Source organism: Lissotriton vulgaris, chromosome 5 (assembly GCF_964263255.1).
Source record: "Lissotriton vulgaris chromosome 5, aLisVul1.2, whole genome shotgun sequence".
Taxonomy (NCBI): domain Eukaryota; kingdom Metazoa; phylum Chordata; class Amphibia; order Caudata; family Salamandridae; genus Lissotriton; species Lissotriton vulgaris.
The window spans coordinates 1,544,577,689-1,544,597,996 of NC_141693.1; the positions used below are offsets into that span (position 1 = coordinate 1,544,577,689).

A 20,308-nucleotide genomic window follows, 5' to 3' on the forward strand; every position below is an offset into this window, starting at 1 on the left:
ACTTACACACCTTGCATTTCATCTACACACCCTTAAGCTAAAAACCCATTCTGTCAAGTCAAAATTCTGCAACCTTATTACATATTCCGTGCGTGTACATAGAAGCACTTCTTAATGCCACTAACATGAACAAGATTTTAGGCTGGAGATGCAATCTAAATGACTGTGCAGTATGTACTCCACTTCATGAATAATTAGGAATGAGAACATGATGGCTATAAGAGTATTGGAAGAGCCTGCTTCCATTCTGAACGGAAATCTGAGTTGTGTGACCATTGGCAAAAACCGACCACAAAGGGACTCGAACCCTCAATCTTCTGATCCGAAGTCAGACGCCTTATCCATTAGGCCACGCGGTCATATGGCCTGCTGTGCTTATTTTTATAATGTAGGTGGTATGCAAGGATGGGAAATATGATATTGATAGTTATTTAGGTTTACATCCCATTGTGTTTTTTCAGCTCCTTTCAATTAAAGCACTCTTTTGGAATCTATATAATGAGAATGTCACCAGTTCGATAAGCTTTTGTTTTCTTTTTTGCATTTAAACCTTTTTCTTCATGAGATTAAAGCTCAGTTGTATGCTTTACATAGCTCTGGATATTTCCAGAAGTGGAGAGAAACTGTTTTGACAGTAGTACAAACTGCTCCTTTCTGGATATGCCAATTTACACACGCTCAAAGGTTGTATACGTTTCATGAATCCTGCCTTGCCCTATTCAAGTAGCTGAAAGCCTGTCACCACCTCTAGAAACAACAGTTACACCAATCCAATTCAAATCATTTTTTCCAAAGGAATATCTTCTGCCGGGTCAAAGTTGCATCTGACAAAGATAGGTGTTTAAAAATCTACTTTGTAGTTTCAGAACACCAACATGACCCTGAAGAGTACAGAAGTAAAATGGTACCATTTCAAAGTTCCTAATACCTCATAAGCTTCTGAGCGGAAGCATGTAATAAATATATCAATTTTTCTGGAAAAGTAAGAGTGGATATTGGTTTTCACCTCAGATGGGACTCGAACCCACAATCCCTGGCTTAGGAGGCCAGTGCCTTATCCATTAGGCCACTGAGGCACAGATAAACACTTGCAGTCTAGAGGCATTATTTAAATGTATTCAATCGTCAAACACTGGTGTCTGCCCACAGGACATTTCTCAGTTCTCTCCATAAGTAAACTTCCCATTTTCATCCTCTTCCATCCCCGACTTTAACACTAAGTTCTGTGCTATAATGGAGGCTCTGCATTTCGAGCAAGTGGAGAGAAATTGGAGGAGAACCACTTTCGACTCAACACTTCTTCTTTCCTGGATGCTTTTCTCAATAAACTGGGCTTTGACAGTGGTATCAAGCCGTCCTTGTCTTCAGCAGGACACAGAAACAGGCACCAAGTCTCCTAACCAAGTTCAACCACACTCTGCAACTTAATAGACCAATGCTTTACAAATTAGCCAACTGTGTCATCAGCAAAGGCAGCCAATGTGCCAATCCTTTATAATTCTTCTGTAGTACTTTTCTTTCTCGTAGGCAAAATTAGCACTTTAACTGCACAAATCATACAGATTTTTACACTTGAAGCACTCCATGAACACATACTTACACACCTTGCATTTCATCTACACACCCTTAAGCTAAAAACCCATTCTGTCAAGTCAAAATTCTGCAACCCTATTACATATTCAGTGCGTGTACATAGAAGCACTTCTTAATGCCACTAACATGGACAAGATTTTAGGCTGAAGATGCAATCTAAATGACTGTGCAGTATGTACTCCACTTCATGAATAATTAGGAATGAGAACATGATGGCTATAAGAGTATTGGAAGAGCCTGCTTCCATTCTGAACGGAAAGCTGAGTTGTGTGTCCATTGGCAAAAACCGACCACGAAGGGACTCGAACCCTCAATCTTCTGATCCGAAGTCAGACACCTTATCCATTAGGCCACGCGGTCATATGTCCTGCAGTGCTTATTTTTATAATGTAGGTAGTATGCAAGGATGGGAAATATGATATTGATAGTTATTTAGGTTTACATCCCATTGTGTTTTTTCAGCTCCTTTCAATTAAAGCACTCTTTTGGAATCTATATAATGAGAATGTCACCAGTACGATAAGCTTTTGTTTTCTTTTTTGCATTTAAACCTCTTTCTTCATGAGATTAAAGCTCAGTTGTATGCTTTACATAGCTCTGGATATTTCCAGAAGTGGAGAGAAACTGTTTTGACAGTAGTACAAACTGCTCCTTTCTGGATATGCCAATTTACACACGCTCAAAGGTTGTATATGTTTCATGAATCCTGCCTTGCCCTATTCAAGTAGCTGAAAGCCTGTCACCACCTCTAGAAACAACAGTTACACCAATCCAATTCAAATCATTTTTTCCAAAGGAATATCTTCTGCCGGGTCAAAGTTGCATCTGACAAAGATAGGTGTTTAAAAATCTACTTTGTAGTTTCAGAACACCAACATGACCCTGAAGAGTACAGAAGTAAAATGGTACCATTTCAAAGTTCCTAATACCACATAAGCTTCTGAGCGGAAGCATGTAATAAATATATCAATTTTTCTGGAAAAGTAAGAGCGGATATTGGTTTTCACCTCAGATGGGACTCAAACCCACAATCCCTGGCTTTGGAGGCCAGTGCCTTATCCATTAGGCCACTGAGGCACAGATTAACACTTGCAGTCTAGATGCATTATTTAAATGTATTCAATCGTCAAACACTGGTGTCTGCACACAGGACATTTCTCAGTTCTCTCCATAAGTAAACTTCCCATTTTTATCCTCTTCCATCCCCGACTTTAACACTCTGTTCTGTGCTATAATGGAGGCTCTGCATTTCGAGCAAGTGGAGAGAAATTGGAGGAGAACCACTTTCGACTCAACACTTCCTCTTTCCTGGATGCTTTTCTCAATAAACTGGGCTTTGACAGTGGTATCAAGCCGTCCTTGTCTTCAGCAGGACACAGAAACAGGCTCCTAACCAAGTTCAACCACACTCTGCAACTTAATATACCAATGCTTTGCAAATTAGCCAACTGTGTCATCAGCAAAGGCAGCCAATGTGCCAATCCTTTATAATTCTTCTGTAGTACTTTTCTTTCTCGTAGGCAAAATTAGCACTTTAACTGCACAAATCATACAGATTTTACACTTGAAGCACTCCATGAACACATACTTACACACCTTGCATTTCATCTACACACCCTTAAGCTAAAAACCCATTCTGTCAAGTCAAAATTCTGCAACCCTATTACATATTCAGTGCGTGTACATAGAAGCACTTCTTAATGCCACTAACATGGACAAGATTTTAGGCTGAATATGCAATCTAAATGACTGTGCAGTATGTACTCCACTTCATGAATAATTAGGAATGAGAACATGATGGCTATAAGAGTATTGGAAGAGCCTGCTTCCATTCTGGATGGAAAGCTGAGTTGTGTGACCATTGGCAAAAACCGACCACGAAGGGACTCGAACCCTCAATCTTCTGATCCGAAGTCAGACGCCTTATCCATTAGGCCACGCGGTCATATGGCTGAGATACCCGCCACCCCCTCTCAACACAATCCCCAAGAATTGGGAAACCGGAAACCGTTCTTGAACTTTTGGAAGGCAGGAAGGGAGTCACCCTTCCCGGCCGTATTTATTAAAATATGAAACAAAATTAAAACATTAAAATAACAGTTTCATATTATGTACAATTTCATTTCCACATTACGATGTTTGGCTAACCTTAACAGATCTCTAATACAAAGGTTCTCCTAGCCGAACTAACATCCTACAAAACATTTGATTTGAAATTGTACATCCTAACGTTAAGGGCCAACGGCAAGGTCGTAACCGGTGTCAGATCCCTAAACCAGAAATACCCCCCTCACTTGTGAGAGGAGTGACCGCACAGAGGCGTACCTCAAGTGCATCTACCAATTTCCCTTTGTACTTGACGGGGGCCCCAATAAACTCGACGCCATTTAATGGTCGTTCGAGGACTCGTGTGAGGTGTCTAAAAGGTAGCGTAAACCCCCGCCCGCACCCCACACAACTTACCCATCTGCCGTCGCAGATGTCCTGGCCCCGGGAAATTCCCCAGGAGGGGCCGTAGCCCCTCCTATCCAGGAAGGGGCCTTGACCACCTTTCCTTTCCTTCCGGCGGCCTCTCCTTAGACAGGACCGCCTCCCCGTTGAGGGGCCAATTGGCCACCTCCCCCGCGCACTCCCATCCATAATGGGTGACGCCCCCTCATAGGGATCTTCGAATTACTGCTCACCGATCATGACCTTACCGCCCGACCAAAATAAATACGACAAGTCTAACTAAGTTACTGAGATTACAAAGCAAACATCACTTATTACCAAGCGTGAATACTGCTCAATCCTTGCTCCAAAACTTTATTTGCAAAATATACTGAAAATAACCAATCTTTATTGCATCTTAAGAAATTTCACGATATCATCACAACCTGTAAGAAAACAGAGAAAACAAAAAGATACTATATCAACTGTATTCACAACGAATCGCTGTCCTCAGGGGCTGGTGGGTGGGTCAAAATTGGCTCTTCGTTCCGTCTCGAGCTCACGTGCAGCGGGGAGGTGCAGCTTCAGAGCACAGGAACAAGAGGATGCTTTCTTGGCTTCCGCTCCTTTTATCCGTCTTCAGGGTGGGCGTGAACCCGCCCCCGCCTGCCTCCGAGGGCGTGGCCGGCCGCGTCGGTGTCTAGGCCAGCCCACTCTAGGGCGGGAAAAAGGCGCACCCCGGCTACGCCGCTTCGGGCATACCAGCCGAGACTCGCCTCCCGCCCAAGATGGCTTCCCGGGGGGATCGAGGTACTCCACCATACGTTCGGGGGGACCGAATGGTCGCCCCTTTCCATATGGCTGAGATACCCGCCACCCCCTCTCAACACAATCCCCAAGAATTGGGAAACCGGAAACCGTTCTTGAACTTTTGGAAGGCGGGAAGGGAGTCACCCTTCCCGGCCGTATTTATTAAAATATGAAACAAAATTAAAACATTAAAATAACAGTTTCATATTATGTACAATTTCATTTCCACATTACGATGTTTGGCTAACCTTAACAGATCTCTAATACAAAGGTTCTCCTAGCCGAACTAACATCCTACAAAACATTTGATTTGAAATTGTACATCCTAACGTTAAGGGCCAACGGCAAGGTCATAACCGGTGTCAGATCCCTAAACCAGAAATACCCCCCTCACTTGTGAGAGGAGTGACCGCACAGAGGCGTACCTCAAGTGCATCTACCAATTTCCCTTTGTACTTGACGGGGGCCCCAATAAACTCGATGCCATTTAACGGTCGTTCGAGGACTCGTGTGAGGTGTCTAAAAGGTAGCATAAACCCCCTCCCGCACCCCACACAACTTACCCATCTGCCGTCGCAGATGTCCTGGCCCCGGGAAATTCCCCAGGAGGGGCCGTAGCCCCTCCTATCCAGGAAGGGGCCTTGACCACCTTTCCTTTCCTTCCGGCGGCCTCTCCTTAGACAGGACCGCCTCCCCGTTGAGGGGCCAATTGGCCACCTCCCCCGCGCGCTCCCATCCGTAATGGGTGACGCCCCCTCATAGGGATCTTCGAATTACTGCTCACCGATCATGACCTTACCGCCACAGGCCGGATAGTTGACCGGCTATCCGGACCCCCCACAACACTCCTGCCTAAAGGTCATGTCATAAAGTCTTTAGCCAAGCTATCAGGTCTCCTATGAGTAACTCGTTCCCCATCCGGGACAAATGAACACCATCCCCCAAATACATACTGTCCCCTTTAATACAACCATGCGAAATAGAATGCAGTGTACTTGAACGGAACAATCTACTCACTTTATTATTAATTTTCCTTACTGAATGATTCAGATCAGAAACAGAAATAGCCCCCCTCCACACTTTCCGTGGGATCATATGGGACCATGCAATTGTGCACCCTGGAACTCTTCTCGCCAACCAACTTACCGTGGAAAGCATCGCCTCAAGAAGAAGTCGTCTACCAGTGGTCACCAAATCATTGCCCCCAAGATGTACTATGACTACAGACGGCGGTGACCTCGTCCGCCCTAACAAACCCTCAAAAATTGATCGAAACTGGTCAATACGGAGCCCGCCCTTTCCGTAGAAGGACACACTGTACCCGTATTCCCCAGCCACGTGAATCATGTCACCTGCTTTGAATACGTCCGCGGCACGCCTCACGTATGAGTGGCCCATGACCCACACCTCCTTTTTCACAGCCGGTGATGTCTGACCGCTGGCCCCCCGGTGTCGGGTCGACTGCACAGTCCGCCCCGCCTCGTAGGCTTGCGCAACTGAAAACCAAACAAACAAGAAGCGTGAGTACATCATTACAGCTTCACAACATGTGCAACCGCACATACCTCTTATAACAGTTCGAGGACCAACGCCCCACACGTTTTACTTGTTCAACATTCAGACACCTGGCTGTAGCCTCTGTAGCAGCCCCTATGCGAAAGGAATGGGTCCCAAACTCGCCGGGGTTCAAGCCCGCGGCCGAAATCGACATCGCAAGCACCCGCTGAAACTGAAACCTCGTCAGTGGGGTGGCGTCAGCGTGTCTTAACAAGGTCCCCCCCCATGCTGCCACCCTCTGCGCTAAATATTCCTCTACGCACACAACAGGGCACATGGAAGACCCGGGGATCCTCTGAATGATTACGCAGTCCCCGATTGCACCCTGATCGGATTTGGACCTGACAAACGAGACCGTCATCGTCTCCTCCCTGACCTGAATGTGTTCCCGGCACAGTCCCCCCATCGTATCCTGCTTGTTCTTTGCCACTAATTCGCTTACCCGCATAGCCCCATGGAATGCTAATGCAAATGCGGCTCGGAACAACACTGCTTCGTACTGGGATGAACATGTTACCGGTAGCACGGACAATAACAGGGTCAACCTATCCAGACCTATTGGGTGCCTATCGTCTACTCTGCGACCCTCAAGGCGTTGCCACCCACGTAGCGCTTTCTGCACAACGAAAGACGCTGTCGGGTCCTGGATCCCATGAGCCCTTGCCATAAAGGAAATGGCGGCCCGATGCCTCTGGGCCGTAGCTACTGACTTGCCTGCCTGATGTAAAGAGAGCAGGAATCTCACTACAAACTCTTCCTGACCCCAAAGCTCCCCCCCGGAAGTACCCAAAAAGGCCCAATAGGAACGGGACGCCCCTTCATATGCCTTCCTCGTCCTGGGTGCTAAACTCTCTCCCACGAGGTTTTGTAGTTCGGGCCACCGAGAGACCAGAGAGCTTCGGGAAAGGGTGCCGCCACCGGGTCCGCTGTGGGCAGAAAACCCCAGAAGGCCTGCATACGGAAACGAGAAAGCGCATCAGCCGCTTGGTTCATCACCCCCGGCACGTGTCGCGCCCTAAACAGTACATTCAGTTGCATGCATAACAACAAAATTTCCTTGAGCAGTCTCAGAATCAATTTGCATCGTGCTGCCTGACTATTGATACACTCAACCACGGTCATGTTATCAGACCAGAACACCACAGAGTGATCCCTAAACCCTTCTGGCCATGTTTTCAAAGCCACCAGAATAGGGAACAGTTCGAGAAAAGCAATGTTACTCGTCAACCCGCACTCATGCCACCATGACGGCCATTTTTGAGCCGACCATTGTGTACCCAATATGGCGCCAAAACCCATACTCCCCGCCGAGTCTGTCCAAAGCCCCAACTCCTCGGAAGACACCGCTGGTTTGTTCCAGACAATTCGACCATTGAAATCCGCCAGGAATGCAATCCAAATGCGCATGTCCTGGCGAACCTCTGCCGAGAGTCTCGTGCGATGATGCCCTTCCTTCAAGCCGACCATGGATTGTGCAATCGAGCGGGAAAAAGGGCGCGCCATCGGCATTACTCTTAGGGCAAAATTCAACTGACCCACCACCTGTTGCAATTGATGCAGGTTTACTTTCGTTGCACGAATACATGTCTCAAGGGATAACCTGAATTTTAACACTTTTTCCTTGGGTAATCGAAAACAACCTTCCACCGAGTCGAGCTCGATCCCCAGAAACTCGATCAAGGTCGAGGGACCCACAGTCTTACCTGGCGCCAATGGCACACCGAATTGATTCATTAGGACACAAAATTCATGTAAAGCCTGTCCACACTCAGAATCCCCGGCTGCCCCCAAAAACAGAAAGTCATCGAGATAGTGCATAACATGTTGAAAACCTGTCTTCCTCGTGAATACCCACTGCAGAAAACAACTGAACTTCTCGAAATAGGCACATGAAATCGAGCATCCCATTGGCATACATCTATCCATGTAATAGCGACCCTGAAACTGAAAACCAAGGAGACGCTGATCGTCTGGGTGTACCGGGAGCAACCGGAACGCTGACTCGATGTCCGATTTGGCCATCAGCGTCCCAGGCCCCAGGCGATTCAACATGGCAACGGCCTCATCGAAAGATGCGTACCGCACCGAACACACTTCCGGGTCTATCGCGTCATTCACGGAAAGACCACGTGGGGCTGACAAATTATGTATCAGCCGAAACTCACCCGGGTCCTTCTTGGGGACCACCCCTAGAGGAGAACACACAAAGTTAGCAACCGGTGGCAAATCGAATGGACCGGCGACACGACCTCGAGTCACCTCTTTCCCAATCTTTACCTGCACCACCGCCGTGTGCTGTAAGACCGACATTTGATTCTTACAGTTTGGTACCCCCTGAAAATCCCCCACTGGGATGCGGAAACCATATGAAAACCCGTTCCGTAACACCCCAGCGGAAGCATGATCCGGGTATTCGCTGAGCCAAGGAATCATTGCCATGGTATCAATCGGGGTCGGTAAAGGCGCCCCTCGGACTATATTAGACCTGTTTGGCGCCTCCCTTACCACCGTTATCACCCGTTTTGGCTCTGCACATGGACTCAGGATGGGATGGCTGCCCGCACCCCCCACACTCATGTCTGAATTTGCATGACCCCTGGGGCCTAGTACATTTGCCTCTGTTAAAATTCCAACAGATCCCCCTTTTACCTGTGTTGCCACTCAGCTTCGAGTGGTACTCGTTACCTGCACCCCTCCGAAAGGGTGTCCCAGAGTTTTGGCGGGAGGATTCCCCCCCGTTACTCCCTACCAATGGCACCTTCAACATCCCTGTACTCTCCATTTTTTGCCAAGACACGGAGTCGTAACAATCCCAAGACAACAATGGGTTGTGTTCTTTAGCTTTTCTAAACAGATTGTCATAGCAGAACCACTGATTGCCCCCATATGCCACAGAATACTCCATAATACGCGACTGATAAATGGGTAACTCGGTCAACAACTCGGGCCTACGCTCACCCATGATGGAAGTAAAAATGCCCCACGCTCTGCCCCAAGTACCAATGGTCTCGTCGACCTTAAAGGCGGCCATTTTTGCGCGCCAAACACTCGGATGCATGAGCTCCTTTTGACTCTTCACATGCTCGATCTCGTAATGGTCGGTAAGCAATGAAAACATGTTTACATATTTATCCGCCCAAATCAATTCCTTGATTTCTTGTGGGACGTGCTGGGCAATCTTCTCCTTTCGAGAAGGTACAGACTCCTCCCCCGCAATCGGCAATGTCCGCTTACCTGAAGTAGACCCCGCGCTTGTCGCCGAACTTGGGCCTGCTGTACTTCCAGCCGCCGGAACCTGTGGGGGAACAGAAGATGGCGCCTTCGCAGCCTCCCTAGATTCCCGCAGTTGCCTCATTACTGCCCGGGCGTCGTCAGCCGTGGCGCCCTCGCTATCGTTTCCCAACCACGCTGCCAATTGTGCCGCTAACTCGGGGGGCATATCCTCCCTGTTCACGGGGGTGACCACCACAGGGATTGGATTCCCCTCTTTCGGCACCGGGGTTGGCTCCTCTCGTAGGGTTTCGGGAACCGGGGTCTCTCCCCCAAGTGCTCCCCTTCTGGGCCTCTTGCTTTTTCCACCGGAGATTGTTCCCTGCAAAGGCCGTTTCGGTCCTCCCTCCCCGTCCTTAGCCTCAACCTTTTTCTTCAGATCGGCTATCTCCTTCATGAGCATGCGGAGCATCTCCTCGGTACCGACCCGCTTTCCGACTTTCTGGGGCATTCTCAGACGGGATATCTGTAAGACAAAAGAAAGATTACAACGCTCAAAATTGGCTCTTCGTTCCGTCTCGAGCTCACGTGCAGCGGGGAGGTGCAGCTTCAGAGCACAGGAACAAGAGGATGCTTTCTTGGCTTCCGCTCCTTTTATCCGTCTTCAGGGTGGGCGTGAACCCGCCCCCGCCTGCCTCCGAGGGCGTGGCCGGCCACGTCGGTGTCTAGGCCAGCCCACTCTAGGGCGGGAAAAAGGCGCGCCCCAGCTACGCCGCTTCGGGCATACCAGCCGAGACTCGCCTCCCGCCCAAGATGGCTTCCCGGGGGGATCGAGGTACTCCACCATACGTTCGGGGGGACCGAATGGTCGCCCCTTTCCATATGTCCTTGATGGTTATAAGAGTATTGGAAGAGCCTGCTTCCATTCTGAATGGAAAGCTGAGTTGTGTGACCATTGGCAAAAACCGACCAAGAAGGGACTCGAACCCTCAATCTTCTGATCCGAAGTCAGACGCCTTATCCATTAGGCCACGCTGTCATATGTCCTGCTGTGCTTATTTTTATAATGTAGGTGGTATGCAAGGATGGGAAATATGATATTTATAGTTATTTAGGTTTACATCCCATTGTGTGTTTTCAGCTCCTTTCAATTAAAGCACTCTTTTGGAATCTATATAATGAAATTGTCACCAGTACGATAAGCTTTTGTTTTCTTTTTTGCACTTAAACCTCTTTATCCATGAGAATATAGCTCAGTTGTATGCTTTAAATAGCTCTGGATATTTCTAGAAGTGGAGAGAAACTATTTTGACAGTAGTAAAAACTGCTCCTTTCTGGATATGCCAATTTACACACGCTCAAAGGTTGTATACGTTTCATGAATCCTGACTTGCCCTATTCAAGTAGCTGAAAACCTGTCACCACCTCTAGAAACAACAGTTACACCAATCCAATTCAAATCATTTTTTCCAAAGGAATATCTTCTGCCGGGTCAAAGTTGCATCTGACAAAGATAGGTGTTTAAAAATCTACTTTGTAGTTTCAGAACACCAACATGACTCTGAAGAGTACAGAAGTAAAATGGTACCATTTCAAAGTTCCTAATACCACATAAGCTTCTGAGCGGAAGCATGTAATAAATATATCAATTTTTCTGGAAAAGTAAGAGTGGATATTGGTTTTCACCTCAGATGGGACTCGAACCCACAAACCCTGGCTTAGGAGGCCAGTGCCTTATCCATTAGGCCACTGAGGCACAGATAAACACCTGCAGTCTAGAGGCATTATTTAAATGTATTCAATCGTCAAACACTGGTGTCTGCACACAGGACATTTCTCAGTTCTCTCCATAAGTAAACTTCCCATTTTCATCCTCTTCCATCCCCGACTTTAACACTCTGTTCTGTGCTATAATGGAGGCTCTGCATTTCGAGCAAGTGGAGAGAAATTGGAGGAGAACCACTTTTGACTCAACACTTCTTCTTTCCTGGATGCTTTTCTCAATAAACTGGGCTTTGACAGTGGTATCAAGCCGTCCTTGTCTTCAGCAGGACACAGAAACAGGCACCAAGTCTCCTAACCAAGTTCAACCACACTCTGCAACTTAATAGACCAATGCTTCACAAATTAGCCAACTGTGTCATCAGCAAAGGCAGCCAATGTGCCAATCCTTTATAATTCTTCTGTAGTACTTCTCTTTCTCGTAGGCAAAATTAGCACTTTAACTGCACAAATCATACAGATTTTACACTTGAAGCACTCCATGAACGCATACTTACACACCTTGCATTTCATCTACACACCCTTAAGCTAAAAACCCATTCTGTCAAGTCAAAATTCTGCAACCCTATTACATATTCAGTGCGTGTACATAGAAGCACTTCTTAATGCCACTAACATGAACAAGATTTTAGGCTGAAGATGCAATCTAAATGACTGTGCAGTATGCACTCCACTTCATGAATAATTAGGAATGAGAACATGATGGCTATAAGAGTATTGGAAGAGCCTGCTTCCATTCTGAATGGAAATCTGAGTTGTGTGACCATTGGCAAAAACCTACCACGAAGGGACTCGGACCCTCAATCTTCTGATCCGAAGTCAGACGCTTTATCCATTAGGCCACGCAGTCATATGTCCTGCTGTGCTTATTTTTATAATGTAGGTGGTATGCAAGGATGGGAAATATGATATTGATAGTTATTTAGGTTTACATCCCATTGTGTGTTTTCAGCTCCTTTCAATTAAAGCACTCTTTTGGAATCTATATAATGAAAATGTCACCAGTACGATAAGCTTTTGTTTTCTTTTTTGCATTTAAACCTCTTTCTTCATGAGATTAAAGCTCAGTTGTATGCTTTACATAGCTCTGGATATTTCCAGAAGTGGAGAGAAACTGTTTTGACAGTAGTACAAACTGCTCCTTTCTGGATATGCCAATTTACACACGCTCAAAGGTTGTATACGTTTCATGAATCCTGACTGTGAGAAGGTGGCCTTATATGCAGTGCTCACTATTCTAGTGAACACTATGTATCAGTCCAGCAACCCTTATTGATGATTGGTTGTAAGTCAACCTTATAGACCAGCTATCCTAGTAGCGTGGATACGAGCAGTCTAAGGCTAAAGACTCGAGAGGGCGTGTTAAGCCAGCTGTTTACCACACATATACCCCTTGAATGCCAAGTGAAAGGACACCACACAAGTGTTATGAAAATAAACACGATATTTATTAAGAATCACAACAGCCCTGTACTCTTTATGAGGACAGGGTACTAAGCACAAAACAAAACTCTTACGAAAATACTTAAGTTAGCACAGTATATACAAATGCCAGAGGGGCACGGAAAACCATATACTCTGAAAGTGGAATGCGAAATTACTAGCAGGTAAGTACAGTACTAATAGCCTTTGGAATCGCTAGGACTTGACTATAGAATCTTCAGATTACTTCTAGGAGACCCAGGGGACTCGGGTGCAGAGTGTGCACTCTCACGCGTGATGCGGGACAAAGTCTATGGTAGCTAGTAATGACAAAGTTAGTGTTCTCGGGCGAACCCGACCTGGTAGGAGGAAAACGAAAGTGGATTCTGACCCTTGGATAGTGAGGCTATGCTGGGGCACCGAAATGCTGAAGTTACCTAGCCCAGGGGCTGCAGCTGCATAGGTCTCAAAAGACGTCAGGAATCCTCGTAGACGGACCAGGAGCCTGGAAGAAAGAAGTTGCTGGCAGGCGACCAGTGAAGAAAGTTCGATGGATCCAAGCCTGGATCGAAGGAAGATGACACCTGAAAGCAGAGGGGACCAAGTTCGAGACTACTGGCCAGTAGTCAGGTGGCACCAGGAGGGCACCGGATGGTAGTCACCACGACTAGGTGAGTGGGTGACGCTGTGCTTGCAGATCTCACGGACCAGGAGGCGTTGTCGGCGACCAGGATGGAGGAGCGAGCTGTCCCACGATGGATGAAGCTGTCGGCGTCGCTGGACCCAGGATTGGGCAACAAAGCCTTGGCAAATTCAAGCCCACGCGGTGGACTCAAAATGGCGTCTGGAGTGGACCAGGAGGGTCCGGGGTGCCTCTCTTGAAGAAGGAAGCAAGGGCCAGTCTGGAGCAACCAGACCAGCAGCAGTGATGTCGTCGGGCGTCGTGAAGAAGGCCACAAGCCAGCCGGCTAGTAGCCACACAGCGCGGTGAGCACGCAAAAGCAGAAGGGCCCTATGCAGATCGTGGAGATGCTGGAGGGCTGATCTTCAGTGCTGGAGCTGCTCAGGGTTGGGGCTTCTTGGACCCCAAAGCACTCACCAGTGGAGCACACGGTGGGCTTGTTGCAAAGAAGTCGTGCAGTCTTGGCGATCGTCGGTCCCTCGAGGTCTCGTCGCACTCACAGTTCTCAGCTTTGCTGTAGAGGTGAGTAGAGGTCAGAGGTGCCAGGGAAGCCGGGTCTCGTCGAGCTGGGCAGTCGGATTCCGGAGGAAGGACTTGCAGCAGACCGCAGTGTTCTTAGGATGGTGCCTGCGGATGCAGGGTGACTACTCCTTAGCCACAAGGGAGAATCTTGAAGAAGGAAATCTTGATGTCCTTTCGCAGAAAGTCGTGTCTTGATTCCAAAGATGATCTAATTTGAACAGGGGGCCCGCTCCCATCTTTATACTAAAAAAGGGGGCTGACCCGGTGACTAGGTCCTGCCTATGGGTGGGACTAGGAGGGGGGTGGTTACACCCCTCTGCCATGCCGGACTTTCCCCAGGCCAGGGGCTGGTGTGCCCCTGGAACTGGTTCTGACCGGCCTATGCGTAGTGAGCACCGGGGTGCCACTCAGCAGTCACCTTCCTGAAAAGCCCTGCCTACCCAGGATACAAAAAACCATGTCTGGGACGGTGCTAGCACCGCCCCTGACAGGAAACCCTTTGTCCAGGCTCCCCTCGCTGGAAGGACTCCCAGCTGCAGGGGGTCAGACTCGTGTCTGTGGTGGCAGCATCCATTTTGTGGAGCTGAGGCTTCGTTTAACTTTAACCGGGGTTCACAGTAACATACATGTCGTGTCCCTCTAGAAGGGTGGAATGCTAACCCCGTCGCCAGAATTGGCGTGGGGTTAGTATTCCGATTCGTATGACACCTTACTCGACATGTTTTATTAAAGCAATACCAAAGTTAGCATTTAACCGCGAGGATTATAATGCACTTAAGAGTATATGGTATGCGATATTATGGAACAGCTATTAGGACTTGGTTCTGCAAGCTGCAGACAGGCTCAGCTCATGCCAGAGCACCATCTCACACGATTCCAAGCACTCTGCCTTCAGGATTGTCAAGGCCTGCCATAGGAGTGACTGATAGGAATCGGTGTGTCCATTTTAGGGTTAGGTATAGGTATACTACACCTACAGCAAAGGGTGATTACACAACTTTGCCCCACCTGTCATGCAGCCAGTTGTGTCAAATTTAGGAGGCCAGCCAGGGGTGGCATAATACATGCTGCAGCCCCTGGCAGCCCTGGGTACACCTATGCCCTGAGTTACAGGGTCTGATAAGGTGGCCCAGTACCAATTGGTAAATGCACCTAGGGTACATGTTGTAATTTAGAGAGAGAACAGCCAGGCTGTGGGTCTGATTGGCAGGCCCACAGCCAGAGAAAGTTGTAAACCAGTGAAACAAAAGCAAAAAATTTGGGTGATCATAGGATTGCAGACCCTACTCTCCTACATGACCCCCCCCCCCAAACTTTGGGACAATACGCTAACCTTGACCAGGTGAGTCTTCTTGTTCTAAGTGGAAATATCTGGTGAGCCCATCGGCATTGCCATGATCAGTACCAGGTCTATGTTCCACTGTAAAGTCCATCCCCTGTAGGGAAATGGACCACCTAAGCAGTTTGGGGTTTTCACCCTTCATCTGATTTAGCCACAAGAGTGGCTTATGGTCGGTCTGAATCTTGAAGTGAGTGCCAAACAAGTATGGCCTCAGCTTCTTCAGGGCCCAAACCACAGCAAAGGCCTCCCTCTCAATAGCTGACCAATTCTTCTCTCTGGGGGTCAGCCTTCTGCTTATAAAAGCAATGGGCTGGTCTTGACCATCAAAATTCAGTTGAGATAGAACAGCTCCCACACCCAACTCAGAAGCATCTGTTTGGACAATGAATGGTTTGGAGTAGTCTGGACTCTTAAGGATAGGTGCTGTGCACATGGCCTGCTTTAGGTCATCGAATGTTTTTTGACAGCCTGCTGTCCACTGAACCTTTTTTGGCATTTCCTTACTTGTCAGTTCATTTAATGGAGTCACAATTGATCCATAGTTCCTGACAAACTTTCTGTAGTAACCAGTCAGGCCCAAGAAAGCTCGAACCTGAGTCTGGGTGGTTGGAGGAGCCCAGTCCCTAATTGACTGTATTTTGCTCTCCAGTGGCTGAACCTGGCCTCCACCTACAAGGTGGCCCAGGTATACAACCTGTGTCTGCCCTATCTGGCACTTGGTGGCCTTGATAGTGAGGCCTGCTGCTTGCAGAGCCTCTAACACTTTCCTCAGGTGGACCAGGTGATCCTCCCAGGTGGAGCTAAAGACAGCAATATCATCTAGATATGCTGCACAGAAGTCATCCAGCCCAGTGAGGACTTGATTCACCAACCTTTGGAAGGTGGCAGGTGCATTTTTCAGACCAAAGGGCATTACCACAAATTGATAATGCCCACCAGGGGTTGAAAATGCTGTCTTGGGCTTGGCATCCTCAGCTAACCTGATTTGCCAATACCCAGCTGTCAGGTCAAATGTGCTTAAGTGGTTGGCAGAAGCCAATCTATCTATAAGCTCATCTGCCCTTGGTATTGGGTGGGCATCAGTCTTAGTGACTGCATTGAGACCCCTGTAGTCTACGCAGAACCTCATCTCTCTCTTACCATCCTGGGTGTGAGGTTTTGGCACTAGAACTACTGGACTAGCCCAAGGGCTATCTGAGGGTTCAATGACTCCCAACTCCAACATTTTCTGCACTTCAGTTTTTATGCAGTCTCTAACATGATCAGGCTGCCTGTAGATTTTACTCTTAACTGGCAGGCTGTCACCAGTGTCAACCTCATGGGTACACCAATTGGTCTGACTGGGTGTCAGAGAAAACATATGTCTGAAAGACTGAAGAACCTGTTTACAGTCTTTCTGTTGATGCTCAGAGAGGCTGCCACAAAAGACAACACCATCTACTGACCCATCATCAGGATTCTGAGTGAGCAGGTCTGGGAGAGGGTCACTCTCTTCCTCCTGTCCCTCATCTATGGCCATGAGCAAGCTCATGTCCTTCCTGTCGACATATGCTTTGAGCCTGTTGACATGGAGCACCCTGTGGGGGCTCCTGGGAGTTCCAAGGTCCACCAGGTAGGTGACCTCTCCCTTTTGCTCAAGAATTGTGTGGGGCCCAGACCATTTGTCTTTGAGTGCTGCTGGGGCCACTGGCTCCAACACCCACACCTTCTGTCCAGGCTGGTAAACAGTCAGGACAGCCTTTTGGTCATGCCAAGCTTTTTGAAGTTCTTGACTGACCTTAAGGTTTTCAGATGCCTTCTCCATATACTCAGCCATCCTGGAGCGGAGACCAAGTACATAGTCCACTATGTTGGTTGCAGGCTTTTTGAGAGGTCTCTCCCATCCTTCCTTCACCAAACACAGGGGGCCTCTCACAGGATGCCCATACAAAAGTTCAAAAGGGCTGTAACCAACCCCCTTTTGTGGGACCTCTCTGTAAGCAAACAGAAGGCAGGGAATCAGGACATCCCATCTATGCCTGAGCTTTTCAGGTAGTCCATGAATCATCCCTTTTAGGGTCCTGTTGAACCTTTCAACAAGCCCATTGCATTGTGGATGATAGGGTGTAGTGAATTTGTAATTGACACCACACTCCTTCCACATAGCAGTTAAGTAGCTTGACATGAAGTTTGCACCTCTGTCAGAGACAACCTCCTTAGGGAAGCCCACTCTGGAGAACACTCCAACTAGGGCCCTTGCCACCACAGGTGCTGTGGTGGTCCTAAGTGGAATAGCTTCAGGATACCTGGTGGCATGATCCACTACCACCAGTATAAACGTGTGCCCTGATGCTGTCTGGGGTTCCATTGGACCAACAATGTCAATCCCCACTCTTTCAAAGGGCACCCCCACCACAGGCATTGGTATAAGGGGGGCCTTTGTTGTGCCACCTGACTTACCACTGGCTTGGCAAGTGACACAGGAGCGACAAAACTCCTTGGTATCCTCATTCATGTGAGGCCAGTGAAAGTGTGAGACAAGCCTGTCCCAAGTCTTTGTCTGGCCTAAGTGACCTGCTAAGGGAATCTCATGGGCCAAGGTAAGGAAGAAACCTCTCTGAGACAAGGGTACAACCAGCCTCCTGGTCATGCCAGGCTTGGGGTCTCTTGACTCAGTGTACAGGAGTCCATCTTCCCAGTATACCTTATGGGTACCTGTGGCGTTCCCAGCAGCCTCAGCAGCAGCCTGCTGTCTGAGGGGTTCAAGAGAAGGGCAGTCTAACTGGTCCCTCCCCAGGTCTTCCCTTGAGGGTCCCCCTGAACCCAAGAATTCAACTTGATCAAGTTCAAACTCTCTAGGCTCAGTTTCCCTCAATTCCTGTAGGTCAGCCTCCTCTGAGACTTGATCCACAACCTGGGGCAAGGGGGAAGGCACAGCCTTAACCCTACTGCTCTTTTTCTTGGGAGGTGTCTTGTCTATTGTTCCAGGATCCAGCACCTGTTCAGTGGGGCATTTCCTGACCTGTGACCTAGTCACAGCAAACACATGTGCTGGCAAGCCTAACATTTCCATGTGAGTCCTCTGCTCCACTTCTGACCATTGTGATGACTCCAAATCATTGCCCAACAAACAATCCACTGGGAGGTCTGAACTAACTACAACCTTCTTTTGGCCAGTTACCCCTCCCCAGGAGAAAGCTACAATTGCCATACTGTGATTGGTAGTGACATTGCTTGCATTGGTCACCAGGAATTCTGTACCTGGCATGATCTGTCCAGGGTCCACAAAGTTAGGTGTCACCATTGTGACACTGGCACAAGTGTCCCTATAGGCCTGAGCCATTTTTCCATTAATGAAAGGTGTCTGTCTGTATTTGCCCAAAGTATTGGGACTTATATCAGGGGACATATCCACATCCCCTGTACAAACAAGGACAGCCTGAGTGAGTGTACCAACTAAGTTGTCACACCCCTCAGAACCCAGGGTTAACCCTACTAAACCCTTGGGAGGTGCACTACCACTGCTGACTGTACTAGGGGGCACAGGTGCCTTAGGGGCTGCAGTGGCAGGAGTCTGCCCTCCTCCTTTCTTGGTGCACTCACTAAACCAGTGAGTTTTACTTTTGCAGTATTGGCACCACCTTTTAGATTGGCATTTGGTTTTTCTTCTTCTGGGGAGCCTGACCCCCACCCTCTTTGGGTTGTTGGGGACCTGTCGAAGACTTCTGGTCATTTTGTTCCCCCTTATAATCTTTACCCTTCTGGTCTGCTTTCTTCTGACCACCTTGATTCTGGCCCTGGTTCTGTTTAACTCTTGTTCTGACCCATCTGTCTTCCTTCTTTCCCAATTCTTGGGGAGAGGTCAGATCTGAGTCAACAAATGCTGATGCAACAACTGGTTCTGACAATTGTTTAAAATTTGTTCTCTCATGATCAAATTGCACAATCCTGTATAATCAGTAACCTTACTGCCCAGCAACCAGCCCTCCAAAGCCTTAGTGGCACAATCTACAAAGTCAGCCCAATCTTGAGACTGAGTTTTCTGGGTATCCCTGAACAGCAACCTGTACTGCTCAGTGGTTAGGCCAAACCCATCAATCAGTGTATTTTTCAAGATTTGGTAATTGTTAGCATCCTCCACTCTAGTAGTGAGGAGCTTGTCTCTTCCTTTACCTTCAAAGGAGAGCCACAAGATAGCTGCCCACTGACTCTGGGGAACACCCTGCACAGTGCAGGCCCTCTCCAAAGCAGGAATCCATTTGTGGATGTCATCCCCTTGTTTAAAGGGGGGCACTATCTTAACCAGGTGTTTTGTATCAAAACTCCTTTCCCTATTGCTAGGTACAATGCTGCCACCAGTGGGGACGACCCCACTTAACTGTTGCTCTCTAGCAAAGGCAAGCCTCTCTTTGGCCAGGGCAAGTTCTTCCCTTTCAATCCTCAGATTGGCTGCCCTTTCTTTAGCTTCATACACTCTCCTCTGAGGGGAAGTCATCCCTCTTTGAGAAGAGTTGTGAGAGCCATTGGTTTGAAGGGATCTGCCAGAGCCTCTTGATAGAGATCTGGCTCGTCCATTCCCAATGTTAAGCTGACCTGATAGTGGCCCCAGGGTTCCCCCAGTACCAATGTCATGTCTGCTTAAGTTGGACCTGGTTAGTCTGCTGACTTCTACCTGTCCCTTGTCTGCCTCATCCCCAGAGGGCTCCTCATCCTCCTCCCCCTCTTCAGTCTCAGCTGAGAGGTGGATTAGGTCAGGGTCTCCTCTGGTTCCCTCAAGGGGAGGCATGTTCCCATCTGGATTAGAAGAGCTAAGAAGTTTCTCAGCTTTTCTGGCATCATAAGTCTCTAAGAGACCAATCAGAAAGGAAGTTGTGGGGTTAGACCCCGGCTTCATCTTCCTAGAGGTACACACTTGTCGTAACTCATGGAAGCTAAGCACAGTATATCTGGAAGGGAGGACCTGTGGAGGGTCCACTGAC

At 48.2% G+C, this 20,308-nt stretch overlaps 6 non-coding genes across 6 annotated transcripts; all 6 read right to left on the minus strand.

The window, feature by feature from the left end:
* Positions 1 to 286: 286 nt before the first annotated feature.
* TRNAR-UCG (transfer RNA arginine (anticodon UCG)) lies at positions 287 to 359 on the minus strand. The gene has a single exon. It is a non-coding gene; the product is annotated as a tRNA-Arg (tRNA).
* A 644-nt stretch (positions 360 to 1,003) lies between these two features.
* On the minus strand, positions 1,004 to 1,076 carry TRNAR-CCU (transfer RNA arginine (anticodon CCU)). The gene has a single exon. It is a non-coding gene; the product is annotated as a tRNA-Arg (tRNA).
* Positions 1,077 to 1,880: 804 nt separating this feature from the next.
* TRNAR-UCG (transfer RNA arginine (anticodon UCG)) lies at positions 1,881 to 1,953 on the minus strand. The gene has a single exon. It is a non-coding gene; the product is annotated as a tRNA-Arg (tRNA).
* Positions 1,954 to 2,597: 644 nt separating this feature from the next.
* Positions 2,598 to 2,670, minus strand: TRNAW-CCA (transfer RNA tryptophan (anticodon CCA)). The gene has a single exon. It is a non-coding gene; the product is annotated as a tRNA-Trp (tRNA).
* A 795-nt stretch (positions 2,671 to 3,465) lies between these two features.
* Positions 3,466 to 3,538, minus strand: TRNAR-UCG (transfer RNA arginine (anticodon UCG)). Its single transcript has one exon. It is a non-coding gene; the product is annotated as a tRNA-Arg (tRNA).
* A 7,745-nt stretch (positions 3,539 to 11,283) lies between these two features.
* On the minus strand, positions 11,284 to 11,356 carry TRNAR-CCU (transfer RNA arginine (anticodon CCU)). Its single transcript has one exon. It is a non-coding gene; the product is annotated as a tRNA-Arg (tRNA).
* Positions 11,357 to 20,308: the final 8,952 nt, after the last annotated feature.